A 14,883-nucleotide genomic window follows, 5' to 3' on the forward strand; every position below is an offset into this window, starting at 1 on the left:
GTGTGTCACCACTCCCCACCCGGGGGTCTGCAAGCCCTCATGCCACTGGCCCCCTCAGCAGGGTCTGCACTCATCTCCATGAATAAAAACCAAGTGTTCTTTTTGAAGTATGTATGTGCCAAAGGGAAAATGTGTATTATCTAGGTCAAGTCCTTATCTCTTGGGAGATCAGATTAGCTCAAAAAAACTGGGACCAACTACCTGGCTGTCAAGAAATGTGACACTTGCTGGTTTTTTTCTGGCTTGAAAAGGGCACAATTAAAGTGAGCTCCCTGAAAGTGCTCCTATGGTCTCCCTGTGGGGACAAAGTGCCTCGTCTGGGGACAGCCCCTACCCCACCAGAGGGAGAGTCACTCCACGGGCAATCAGAGCCATCCACCTCCAGGCACCCATCCATCCCACTTCTGATGACCGCCTGCTTGGGAAATGCCACGTCCTACTGCAGATTTCCCTCTACCCCCCTGCTCACAGGAGAGAAATGCAACCATAGTGCTGTCCCATCGGCCAGTGCACACCCCCAATTCTCCGTGCTTCTTAAGGGGAGTGTGCTGCTGAGGACCCCGGGGCTGGGACAGCAGCAAAGAAGACAGTGGCCACACGACGTTGCCACAGCCAGCCAGTAGCAGCAGATGCCAGCTGCTCACTCTCCCTCACAGAGCCCACTTCCCCCACTGCCATGCCCAACGGGTCAGGCCCAGGGCCGGGGCCAGGGACACACTCTCCTTCCCCAACCCGCCTGACACACAGTTTGATATTGCTGCTGGAGGTGAACACGCACACACTACTCCACACCCACAATTTCACACACACCACACACACACATATACCACACAGCACACAGACACACCAAACACACACACACACCACACCATACAAATATCACAGACACCACACACACAACACCCCACACATAACATATCACACACCACACACAAAACACACACACACACACACACAGTACACTACACCCACAATATCACAGACACCACACACACACAGCACCCCGCACACACTAGACACCACACACCAAACACACACATACACACACCACACCACCCAAACCACATGGCACAAACAAACGCCAAACACACATAAGAACACCCACATGCAGCACACAAACCACACACTGCACACGTACACCAAAAACACATACACACCCACACGTCACACACATACACCAAACACACACAGCACCCAAGCCACACACTTCACAAAACACATACCACTCACATACACCAAACACACACACACACACAGCACCCCATACACATACCCCACACAAAACACACACCACTCACATACACTAAACACACACACATACAGCACCCCACACACATACCCCACACAAAACACACATCACACACATGTACAGCGCACACACCACGCATCGGCGTCTTTCTGACACCATGACCTCTGCGCAAACATTTCTAAACCCCGCCATGGGACTCAGACCCCAACATTGTTGCAGAGTTCTTTTGCTGTGCCCTGCTGGGTCTTGGACTATGTGTCCCGGCCCCCAGTGGTCAAACCTGCTGGTGCCCCGGTGAGAACAGGATAAGAAGTGAAGCACTTGCCTCCCGTGCAGCCAAACACACTCTCCTTCTCTCCGCTATCAAAGATATCCCGACGAACAAAGAAGTAGACACACTCTTGCTCAGCACAGGCCAAAATGAGGAGGGCGATGCCACCAGCACCTCAGGGCCTCCCTGGGTGTCACGGCGACAACAAAGACCAAGGTACCTCATAAAGCCCAGTCCCCTGAATGTGCCCATTGACAACTGTGGGGGAGGGCAGGGGGGACAGCCCCTGGACACACCCACTGCCAGCTGTGGGAGAGTGGGGGGAACTGGAGCAGGCCCTGTGCAGACCCTGAGGATAAGGCCCAGGGGGCCTCGGGCAGGGGGCTGGGGCGGCACCGCCCTTCGCCGCCTGCTCTTGAGCCTGTTTTAGGTGGTGGTCCTCAGTTTTACCTAGAATGCTCCCTATCACAGCCCCTTAGTGACAAAGCACACAGCTCACGGCCCTCGCTGACCTCCTTCAACAGCTCACTGGGGCCCAGGAGTCAACCCCAACCTTCCTTGTCACACTTGACTCAGTCAGCTGTTTTTGCTCCAGGAGCTGAGACTCACACACACTGTCCAGGGTGTGGGTGCCTCTGGGTCAGATCTGGGGACTGTGGCACCAACACAGCCATCTGAGCCTGATGGGCCCACGAGCTGCCCACTTGGTGGCCACAAAAGTGCCACAGCAGGAGACGAGTCAGGGAATGAGGGACATGTGAACACCTTGCGCCAGGTGGGAGTCAAGTGCCAGGGAGGGCTTTAATGGGAACCAGTCGGTCACTGGGAAGCAGCTCATCCACTGGCCACATCTTCTGTTGGCTAGTTTAATTGCCTCTCCATAAATAGTTAGATTCCAGTGAAGGGTCCCCAGACATTGCTGAGTGCCTCCTGTGTAGCAGGTCCTGTTGTTCCCGTTCGTCCCAGTCCCCCACATTCCCCTGCAGGCCCAGGTTGCCACCTTGATACCGGACACGAAAGGGTCTGGGCTGCCCGCCATTACTCGAGTCAAATCAGTAGACACGAGGTTGAATCTTCAGGGTGCGTTTATGAATCAGATCACCGGCAATCTGAGAAAGCGGCAGCTGGAACACCCTGCAAACACTGCCCTGACATTTCATTTCAAACAAGCTCATATAGGGTGAGCGGGTGGGGAAAAATCTAAAATGAGTGAGTTCCTAGGGTCTGCCTTCCTTCATTGACCTTGCAAAGATTAGCCCTGGAGAAGATTAGCCCCGAATGCTGCCTCCCTTCAGACAGGTCCCGTCCGTGATCTGGGCTCCAGGCTGCCTTATCTCCAGGGCCTGTTCTTCCTCTTGCAACACCTCCCCCAGTTTCCCAGGGTCTATAAGAAAATGTCTTCTTCCTAGTGAGTAGCTCTTAAACAGCTGTGATTCTATTTTTATTACATGTTCTTCCCCTATCGACCTGGCTCCTTTCAGTGGACCTGGCCCATATCCTGAGCCCTTTTCCAAGCAGCCAGAATGTGTGAACTCTGCCCGGAGTCTATGAAGAAGAAAAGAGTTTTCTTAGAAGAACTTCTTCAGAAGCCGAGTTCTAAAGATACCCTAAGTGCTCTTCACAAAGCCAGACATTTTCTCTGCTTGAAAGACTAACTAGTGGCTCCTGGGCTTAGGTGGGTGAGGGTGGGGAGGGTGCAGGGAGGGAGCTTGCCCCATGGTCTCCACGTGGAGGCTTTGACAGGTAGGATGCTCACAGAGTTCTCCTTTTCTCTGCCAACGATTACTCCTCATGCCCTACCTACTAGACAGAGACAGCTTCAGTTTTCTAACCTGTAAAGTGGTAATAATAACAACCTCATAAGTGATGCTGTAAGAATTAAATGAGGTTATGTCTCAAAGAGCCAAGCACAGTGCTGACACAGGGAAGGTCTCACTGAATGTCAGCATTCACTATGCTCTGGGTGATGAACCAGATAAAAGGCATGGGTTGGCCCAAGATGATGGAAAAAATTGATCAAATCAGGGAAAGAAGTGGTCAAGCAAGGGAAAACACAGCAGCTCAGGCAGTCACCTGAATTACTATCATCACAAACAGCCAGGTTATTGGACATTTTCGCTTGTCAGTCGGAGATGGCTTGTTTTGCAGACCATAAGGTTTCCTGGAAGATCGTCGTAGCCACCAGGAGGAGCACAGTGTGTCCTCTCTACAAAGTCCACACTTGGCCAACAATAAGACTAGAGAGTGATGGCCCACTAAAATGGAAGGGAAATTCTTCCATAAATCATTGTAATTCCCCAAATTGGAAACTTGACCAGGTAGTCAGAAGGTTCAAAAATGGCCTCTGCTTGTCAACCCATGGCAGCCTGGTTGGGTTTCACACAAGGTATCACTCTGAGCTTCTGCTGTGCCACAGGCTGGCATGTTGCTCCTCTTGACTCAAGAAACCACTCATGGCCTTCTGACTCACCAACACCTCTTCCTGTAGCCTTTTGATATGAGTTCCCACCTCCAAAGGCTAGCCTATGGTAAAACATAACCAACAGTAATTAAACATGTACTAGGTCTCAATTGCTGTGTTATTACATCATGCCAGTACCCATATGAGGTGCATTAATCTATTATCTATACTTACAGAGGAGGAGACCAGGCAGGGCCATTTGGGTAAGTTGCCCAAGATCACATTTTGTAGGAAGCAAAATGCCAACCCAGGCTCCTTGGTTCCAAAGTCTGCATTCCTAACTATTGCATAAGAGTCTGAGCAGAACTCAGCCCACATACTTCAGGGTTAGGAGCAGTATTACAGTGAACAAATGAAATAAATGCCTATGTGGCATGATTTGAAAGGTAGAAATGGCTCTTTATTTGGAATAAGCAAACAACAACTAACATATCATCCATATTTCCAGAAATTCCTATATGGCTCATTTCTTGAGATCGACACCTTAAGATGCTCTGTAAATGTTATCTTCTCAGGAAGGAAATGATATCTATTACATATTTACTATGTGCCAGGTAACTGTGCCCGGGCTCTCGGGTGATTCTTGAGCAAATTAAAGTTTGAGAACCTCTGCCCTAGGGAACGTCTCCATACTCTCGCTTCAGTCATCGCTCCTGTAGATGACCCAGACTCCCTCTGTTCTCATTCCTGAGCTCAACATCTCTTCTCCTGGTAATCTTACAGTATCCCTAGCCAAGTGAGTTTCAACCGGTGTGCCATGTTTGTGCCACAAAAAGATTTAAAACATGCAGTCCCTTACTAGTTAGTCAGGGACACTGACCCCTTTTCCCTTAGGATGTCAAAAAAATATGACAACAGTCAGCACAACAATAGCTGCCCGGTGCAAATGAGTCAAAATTATACCTTTGTTTTTCAGATTGGCACCAATATGTTTTTGCCACATACTTTTAGTAATTAGTTTATGTATGCCATGAGGTGAAAAAGGTTGAAAATTACTGCTCTACCCAGCAGCCTCAAAAGTCAAACTTTAAACAGCTCAGACCAGGTCACCTCTGACTTCTTCATGCCGGCCAGTGTCAGCACTGCCTTCCCGTCAGCCGGGCGGGAGATGTCGGGCCCCTGAGTGGTCTCTCCTCCCTGGAGGCCCCGAGGTCCGGCAGGCTCTGCCCTGAGGATGCCCCTTGAAGCAGCCTCCCTCTGCTCTCCGCTCCTGGGGCTTATTCCTGCTCACCGGCTCATTTCCACGCTGTCCCCACCCCGCCCCCACCGCCAGGGCCCGCGGTGCTGTCAGGCTGCGGTGTGGTCGCCGGCCTCTCCCTGTCCTTGCCCCTGTCCGCAGCACTGCGGCCCTGACCGCACCGTTGATGCGAATGCGGGGGGCTTCCCACCCGCAGACGCTCTGCCGGGCCGCCTGCCCTGGCCGCGGGCTCTGATCCCCTCTACCATCTCGTGCAGCTCCCCAGGATCCCCGGCTCCCTGACTGACCACAGCGCGCCCTTCCCCCCTTCGGGGTGTCCTTTCCACTCTCTTCACATGAACAAGCCTTGATTTCCCTTGAGACCTTCCCAAAGGCAGACTTTCCCAGGGCTCTTGCTGGTCACACTCGGGCAGCTCTGGCCGGGAAGGAAAGCGGCCTGGGCTGGGGCATCTGAGCCTGAACCCACGCTGTCCCCTTAGCAGCCGGGTGGCAGCAAGAAGTCAGCTCCACAACCTGGATGAAGACGGAGGGGTAGGCAGCGGGAGGGCAGAGTGGGAATCAGGCTGACGCGGGGGGCCAAAAACCATGGGCCTGAATGTGAGCTCTGCCCACTGCTATAGCTACGTGAGCACAGCCAGAGCCTCTGGGCGCTCATTTAATTTTCTCATCTGAAAAATGGGAGCACTACCAATATTTCTCCTCGAAGACTTTTGTGAGTAGAATTAGCAAATATCAAGTACTTAGTACATGATCCTTAACAATGGTATTATCGTGTACTTGGTAGGGCTTCCCATCCTGCAAAGCATTTTGAGCCTCAGCTTTTTGCACCCTCTTAAAGAATTTCTTGATTTATTAATGCTTCCCACCACTTTTTTTACTTACTTCAAGATTGGCTCTTTTTTCGACTAAACTTCAAGCTTCCTGTCCAGGGAATGTTCCTTACCTACCTTTGCATTTATTGTCGAAGCTGGCATAGTACCCAACACACTCAGAAAACATTGAATTTAGTTTCATTTGAGGAGTTAATAGAAGCCCCAGGCAAGCATGGAGGGCAGAAGAGGCTCAAAGTGTCCTTTGAGGCACTGCAGTGGGGACCTCCAAAACACCTAGGCGGTGTCCTGAGAGCAGTCTACACTTGAGGGATGCAGAGCAGCTGAGAAGCAGAGTTTCTTTCACCATCTGCCCTCCTAGAGGTGCTAAGAGGCCTCTGCTATGTAGTGCAATGTGCGTAAGGAACAGAACCCTCAGTCACCAAGCATGAAGGAACAGAGCCTTCAGTCACCCAACCTTCAGTCACCCACGCTTAAGTTCACATTTGGGATGGTCCTAAGTAGCTCCTGAGCCTCATTTCGCTCATCCATAAGGCTGACAAGAATAACATTCTTAACTCTAGGGGGCTTCTGAGAAGTTTAATTCGATGTGAAGTGCTTGCATAAAGATTCCCATCTTTGAGTGTGATGACTGAGAGATTTGAGCAAAAATGTCCAAAGGGCAGAATTAGCCTAATCTCTAATCCCATAGAACCTCACCACATGCACCATCTCTCTGCTTATAGGAAACCCCCTTCACAGTCCCTGCCCTCCAGGGGCTATCAACACAAATGCCAACTCCTGGCTGTGATGGTCTGCATCATGTATCACACCATGTGCATTCACATCCCCATAGGGCAAGAGACACAAGTCAGTTCTCTGTAGAGGTGATGGGCCACAGGGGGATGCAGGGCACACAGGCTGCCCTCCACACTTCTTAGAGCCCAAAGTGCAAACTGAGAAGTCCAACAGTGGTGGAGACGGGAGACAACGAGGCACACTCACCTTTGAGTTAAGGCAGGTCTTTAATCCTTCAAGCTAAGCCTTTTCTCTCTCCCACCCTAGCAGGGCAAATTTTCTTCAGCGTTCAAGAGCATAAAATCCCAAATATGCATAGAAATTTGTAATGCAAGAATACTTATATGGGTTTGGGTCTCTTACATTTTCTATACTGAATTATCAATGTTTCAAGGCTGAAGTAGGCTTTATTACTTAAGAAAGGGGTCTATAATTCTACTGAATTGACATCAGTTACCAAAACTGATTCATGAGGAAATAGAAATTTCAAATACACATATAAGAAGTAAAATCACTGAACTTCCAATTTAAAATACCTCACTAAGAAAATATCAGGTTCTGATGGCTTTATTGGTGAATTTTTACCTAATGTTTTTAGAAGAAATAATACTAACCATGCACAAACTTTCCAGGAAACATAGGAGGAAGAAATACTTCTCAACTCATTCCATGAGGCCTGTATACGATAGCAAAGCCAGACAATGTCATCACAAAAGAATATCGTAAGTCAATACCATTTATAACTGTGGAGGGAAATAACATTAACAAAGTATTAGCAAACAAATTCCATAATTTGTGTATATATATATATATATATATATATATATATATATATATATATATATTCAGTAATATACTTACAGGATTATACACCGTGACTAAGTGAGGGTTATTCCAGGAATGCAAGATTGTTTTAACATCTAAAAATAAATTAATATAATAAGAATATTAATACATTAAATTACATCAAACATATGAGCACACCATACAGTAAAAGCTCTTCACGTAATGACACAGGTATTTATGATAAAAAAAAACAACTTCACACCTTCAAAATATAGCTGTCAGAGGGGAGGAGAAGGGAGGGAACTGAATGAAAGGAGGTGAAAGGGTTAAGCAAAGAACCTTTACAGTAGACTGACAATGGGGTGGTGATGGCCAGAGGGAAGGTAGGGTGGGAGTTGGGTGGAGGGAGGCAGACAAAGGGGAGGGGGGCATCTGTAATAGTGTCAACAATAAAAATAAAGTCAAAAAAACTGGAGAAAATCTACATGTGTAACACAAGTGGACTGTTGAATCCATTTTGGTACATATATTCAATGATATGCTATGTTGCTATTAAATATAATACTATAAAAGAATAATTAATGAAATAAGTAAAATGTACAAAGCTATATTATTATTTGCAAAGGATATATACTGTGATATTAACAGTGAATGTCTCTATAGAAGGAGTATAGTTTATTTGTATTGTTATTTTTGTGATATTTTCTGAATTCTACATGGTGAAAATCAGTTATTTTATAAAAGGCTGGAAAAGGGTATGAGGGTAAAAACAGAATTTTCCCCTTAACACTTGATTGATAAACTTCTCTTGGTTCTATAATACAAAAATGTCCAGTGTATTGTTTTATTTGAAATCACGTTACAGCTCTTTTTAATGGCTGGGCATCATATTAAAGGCTACGGTGAGGCCTATAACCTAAGAAGCAAAAACGAGAGGGGGGCCTGAGGGGAGGGGCCAAGAAGGAAACGGGGGGGAGGGAGAAGGGGGGAGGGGAGGGAGGGGAACCAGCCCCACCCCCGCAGCCTCCGCAGGTGTGCCTGGCGCGCGCCCCTTTCCTGGAGCAGCAGGAGCGCCGCGGGCAGGGCGCTCGCGCTCCTCCGCAGGTTTGGAAACGCTGACGCGGCGGCAGAGCCCGGCCCCCGGGGCAGGTGCTGCTGGGGCCTCCGCGTCCTGGGTGCGGGGCCCGGGCCGGGGCAGGACGCGGGAGGGGGTTCCCAGAGCCGCTGCCCCCGGGCTGCGGCGGCCTCACCCCCGCGGCTGCCCGTCCGTCCGCGCGGCCCCGTCGGCGCGCAGGGGCCCGGGGAGCGCAGCAGCCGCCTGCCCGGGGCTCGGCCGCGGCAGCCTCGGTGCTCAGCCGGCGGCGGCCTCTGGTTTGGCCTCGACCGCAGGTCCAAGTCCCACTTTCCCGGGACCTCGCCCCACGGTCTCCACGGCGACAGCCCTGAGGCGCTTCCCCATTTCTCCTGTCTCTGCAGGTGGTCCCCCAAACGCTATTGGCTGTCATCAGCTTCCCGAGGGCCCCCGAAGACCACCAAGGGTCGCCCACCGTCCCCAGATCCACTTCCGTCCTGGCCCCAAGGGCTGCCAGACGCGCCCCAGCCGGGCCCTCGGGCTGTGGGCACTTGGAGGGGGAAGCGCAGCCCGGTGGCCAGAGGGCGAACCCTGAGTCCTGATGAGCTTGTGGTGAGTGAGCCAGGGATCCCCTTTATGAAGGGACCGGTGCCTTGGGACGTGCCCTCCCTGTGATGCTGTCACAGGGCACTGGCCATTCTTTCTTCTTTCTTTCTGTGAGCCATGGCTCAGGTGCTTTAAGCATATTTTATAACTGAGAACACTGAGAGGTTAAAGCACTTGCACAAGTTTATAATAGTGGTGAGTTTCAATCAAGCGGAAAATTGGACTTCTGAATCTTATGATAGATATTGAAAATGTATCATTTCTTTTGAATTTTAGCTTTAAATCACCAAACAGTATAAACTATGCTTTTGTTTGGGTGCATATTTTTCTGTATCTGCCTTTTAAATGCCAAACAAAATTGAAATCTTCTTAACAATAGTAAAAGCCATGAGACCTTGTGACTAAAAATTTTTTATTTCTAAATTACTTTATATTGGGAGAAAAAGGTGTTATTAAAATTTTTATGGACCTAGAGTTAGATGTTTATGAGCATTGTATTTCCATTTGCTGAGAAAATAATAGAGAAACATACTTAGATAATGTTTTAAATTTAATTTTTCAATTGCAGTTTTTAATCAGTATTATGTTGTATTAGTTTCAGGTACACAGTGCAGTGGTTAGACAATCACATACTTGACAAAGTGGTCACCCTGATGCTTCAAGTACCCACCTGGCACTGTACATAGTTATTACAATACCATTGACTCTATTCCCTATGCTGTCCTTTACACCCAGGTGACTATTTTGTGACTCCCACATTGTACTTCTTAATCCCTTTACCTTGTCCATCCAGTCCCCAACCCTCTTCCCATCTTTATCCATGAGCCAGTTTCTGTTTTGTTTGTTCATTTATTTTGCTCCTTAGATTCCACATATAAGTGAAATACTATGGTATTTGTCTTTCTCTGTCTGACTTATTTCACTTACCATAATACCCCTAGGGCCATCCATGCTTTGCCAAAACAAGATTTCATTCTTTTTTATGGCGAAGTAATATTCTATTGTACACAGGGTGTTCTCCCAAAATGTGTGCACACTTTAACAGCTGATAGCTCAATTTTGAAAATGAAATGCATTTTAATAAATACTGCCTTTATAATTATTCAAAGTGTGTGTATACATTTTGGGGGGACACCCTATATATGTAGCACCACTTTTTTATACATTTCATCTAGTGAAGCACTTAGATTGCTTCCATATTTTGCCTGTTGTAAATAATGCTGCAATAAACAGAGGTGCATATATCTTTTCCAATTATTGTTTTACTTTTCTCCTGATAAATTCCCAGAAATGGAATCACTGGGTGATGAGGAAGTTATAATTTTAAATTTTTGAGGAGCTTCCATACTGTTTTTCATAGTTGCTGCACACTCCGCATTTCCACCAACAGTGCAGGAGGTTTCCCTTTTCTCTACATCTTGGCCAGCACTTATTGATTTATTGATGGTAGCCATTCTGACAGGTGTGAATTGATATCTCATTGGAGTTTTAATTTGCATTTCTCTGATGATTAGTGAAGTTGAGCATCTTTTTAAAAATTTATCAAAGAGAGAGAGAGGTCTATTTGTTGTTCCACTTGTTTGTGCTTTCATTGGTTGCATCACGTATGTGTCCTGACGAGCGATCCAGCCACAACCTTGGTGTATTGGGGGGATGCTCTAACCAACTGAGCAACCCAGCCAGGGCTTTGAGCATCTTTTCATATGTCTATTGGCCATCTGTATGTCCTCTTTGGAAAAGTGTCTATTCAGGTCCTCTGCTCATTTTTTAATAGGATTATTTCTTTTTGTGGTGTTGAGTGATCTGAGTTCTTTATATGTTTTAGATATTAACCCGTTACTGGATGTATCATTGGCGAATATCTTCTCCCATTTAATAGGTTGTTGGTTTTTTTGTCTTTTTTTAGTGATGGTTTCCTTTGCTGTGCAAAACCTTTTTAGTTTGATGTGGTCCTATTTATTTTTTTTGTTTTGTTTCCCTTGTGAGATGTATCAAAAAATATTGCTAAGAGAAATGTCAGAGAATTTATTGCCTATGTTTTCTTCTAAGATTTATTGTTTTGAGTCTTACATTTAAGTATTTCATCCATTTTGAGTTTAATCTTATGTATGGCATAAGAAGGTGGTATAGTTTTGGGGGGTTTTTTTGCAAAAATCTGTCCAATTTTTCCAACACCATTTATTGAACACACTGTCCTTACCCTACTGCATTTACCCCACAGAATGGGACACTGAACTGACTACTCATGAGAAATACCAACTATTCAGTAAAGGAGGGATACTATCATTATTAATATGGAAGTACTACTGTGAATGGATTTAACAGAAGATTTTCTGTGGTGTTGGTTAGAAACTGGTGTTGGTTGAGATATTCCAGGCCTGGGGTTCTTTTTCTGTTTGAACCACTTTGACTCTACCTTCTTCTAGAACATTGTCTTTTAAAATAATATAGACAAGAGAGTAACTCTATGTTTAACCATTTATAAACATTTACACATAATATAAACAGAATGGCTCAGCTTTTTAAAAGAATTTCCTTAAGCATTTACAATTACTTCATTTTACCAGAACACAGATAACTGAGACACACTTAATTTGAATTAATATTCATTCAAGCTGAATTCTGTTAGTGGCAACATTGTACGCAGAAAAGAGGTTGCTTTTTGTTTGAACATTGGAAAATATGTGGCTATGGCCTTAAGGTATATCCTTAGAGAGAATACCATAATTTATTCTGTTTTCTCTTGGAAAATACTCCTTAGTTTTTCACTTGTCCCAGTCCAAGAATAAGCCCACCTTCTCAGGCTGTGTACTGACTTTTGTAAGGGGTGTCTGTGGAGGGCACCATCTGCTGGCCAGAAGAACTGGCTGTGGGAAGACTGCCCTTGAGAGTTAAGCTGAGTCTTCAGAAAATGTTTTCCTTCTAATTCCACCTCAAACCTGAAGTAAAATTCCAGGAGGGAAAACAGCTTTTAATAAACATGGCCAAGTTGGGATTCTCGTAGTGGCTTGTTTCTGTGACTCTGAACTAGGTGTCACATCTTGAATTAAAAAATTAATCATGAAAACTGCAGATCCCTGTCTTTATTTCTACCCAGATCAATTAAAAAACGTGATTATAGCTACTGTTCTTCCCCTTGCTGTTTAATCCAGTCAATGCTTTGGTCTTCTTTTCTATTCATTGAAAGGGTTTTAAATATTTTTACTGCTGTCTCTTTAGTTTCATCTTATGAACATATATTTACATCTGATATTAGAGGGAAGAAAGATTTCTCCATTTTTTTCTTCCAGGGCTATTTGTGTGATTTTTTAAAACAGCATTTTTCCCTTTAATTAATGACCATGTTATTTGAACTTATTCAAAGTTGCATGAGCTCTTTAGTATTAGGATATTTTGTGTTTTACTTGCTGTTCATATGGACAAAGATGTGAATATTTATAACACTATGCATACAATAATTTTTAAAATTAACTGCTTTCTGAATGTATTTCTAATTACCCTTTAAAGGCGGGGATTTTCTGGATTATAATTTCACTATAAAATGATTGTAAATTAAAAAGGTGTATATTTTTTATCCTCACCTGAGGATATGTTTATTGGTTTTTTAGCAAGAGCAGAAGGGAGGGGGAGACAGAGAAATATTGATGAGAGAAACTGGAATGTGTTACCTCTGGCATGTGCCTTGCCTGGGGATCCAGCCCGAAGCCCAGGCCTGTGCCCCCACCGGGAAGGAACATGCAGTCTTTTTGGTGTGTGGGACGGTGCCCCAACTCACTCAGTCATCCGTCCAGGGCCAAAAATGTGTATTTTTAAAATGGAGAAAGAAATTGATTGGCACGCTGTTCTATAGTATATACAATCCATAAAATGGATTCTGACACGGTCAGTTTTATATAGATTATTTCTTAAGTGCAGTTATTATTTTCTCATTTTCACTGTATATGCCCTTCCTTAAACGTGAATAACTGAAATCCCACAAAGACGAAAGGAATTAGGCTAAATTATTCCTTTGACACTTGCTTAACCGGAGGAGCAGCTATGTATCAGTATATTTCCCCGCTGATTTCCAACAACAATTGAAGCTCCTATTGCTTCTCCGACCCTCCCGTCCTCCTTGCACGGTTCCCTTCCTCCCTCCCTCTCCTTCCACCTTTCTTCTCTTACCTTGTAATTTGGTGGTCATGCCTATTATTCTCTGGAAGCTTCCTCTGTAATGATCACCTTTCCAAGTCCAGGGGAGTATTGCAGAGATCGTTTTGTATGTTTCAGTGATGTGCGTTTCTGAAGTAATTAGCACTATGTACCATCCCTCCATCTTCAACATTTTTTTAAAGTTAAAAAAAAATTCTTTATTCTTATGTTTTTACCTTTCTCGACTCTCTTCAGTTTTCCTTCCTGATTTCCCCACCCCCATATCCATATGGATATTTACTCAAGGTTCAGTCTTGGTATCTCAGCTCACCCTACACATTTTCTTTCTTGATTTTATAAACCCAAAAAGTATAAACTGTAGGTGGTTCTAAACTATTTCCCGGCCTTGACTTTATTCTAGAACTTCAGAACATCTCCAGTTGCCTTCTAGACCAAGCTTAATTTTCCCCACAATCTTGTCTCTCTCTGAGTTTCCCGTCTCTATTATAATGAGGGCAGAAATTTTGAGTTCTTTTATCACATTCCTAATGCCTCGTCTAGTATGCTGCACCAAGAACATGCTCAATAAGTATGGAAATAGTTGACTTTCCTGGAACAAGGGCTTTGACTCTTGTAATCATCACCTACTTCTCTTTCATTACCATCCACACGTCTTTGAGCCACTTTCTTGTTTTCCAATCATTACTTCTGACCTGGAATTTTGTAGCAGTTTCCTAAGTGGTTTTACTGATTTGATTTCTCCTCTGTCTGGTCTGTACTGCCTGGTAGAGCCACCGTTTCTTACTGTAGTTCTGGTCACTCATTCAGCAAGTCTTTCCTGAGCACCTACGTGCTCAGGGTCTGTAATAGATGCAGGCATAAGATGATGCACTAGCCTTGTCGTAAGGAGCTTATAGTCTAGCAGGAGGAAGAGACATAGAAATGAAAAGTCAATTGAACATGATGTGATCAATGAAGGCTTCTGCCGTATTTCAAAGGATGGCTGCTTATCTTCATCTCACTCCCCCCCAGCCCCCAGCCCTTCGGTGCGCTCTCTGCCCTGTGGGCTGCAGGGCCTCCTTCCCGCTTCGCTTTGCCCTGCCAGCCAGAGGCAGGGGTGTCCATTTGTCCTTTAGCTCTGCCGCTTCTTGTCCATCTGGCTGCTTAGCTTGCCCGCCCCGTTTGCTGCCCGATCCCCGCTGGACGAGCCGGGGCGGCCACTTTCCATCTGGGGGGGGGGGATGTTCAGAGAAATACAGGGAGGAGGCAGATGGAGGCCTCTTCGGAGCTTTAGGATCCGATTTCTTTCCTGATCGCCTTCAGGAGACACAAGCTTTGGTCCCCCGGCACAGCAGGCTTTGTCACTCTGCCAAGTCTGGGGGCTTTGCCTTTCCTTTTGCAGCAGGGTCTTCCCTCTCCGAACATTTCTTGGACAATTCGGGGAACCGACAGGCAGAACCGGTCGGCCTGCTGCTTCCTGTGCTCTCCGGGCGGGTCTGCGG

The sequence above is a fragment of the Miniopterus natalensis genome, chromosome 9 (genome assembly GCF_054644295.1).
Source record: "Miniopterus natalensis isolate mMinNat1 chromosome 9, mMinNat1.hap1, whole genome shotgun sequence".
Classification (NCBI taxonomy): domain Eukaryota; kingdom Metazoa; phylum Chordata; class Mammalia; order Chiroptera; family Miniopteridae; genus Miniopterus; species Miniopterus natalensis.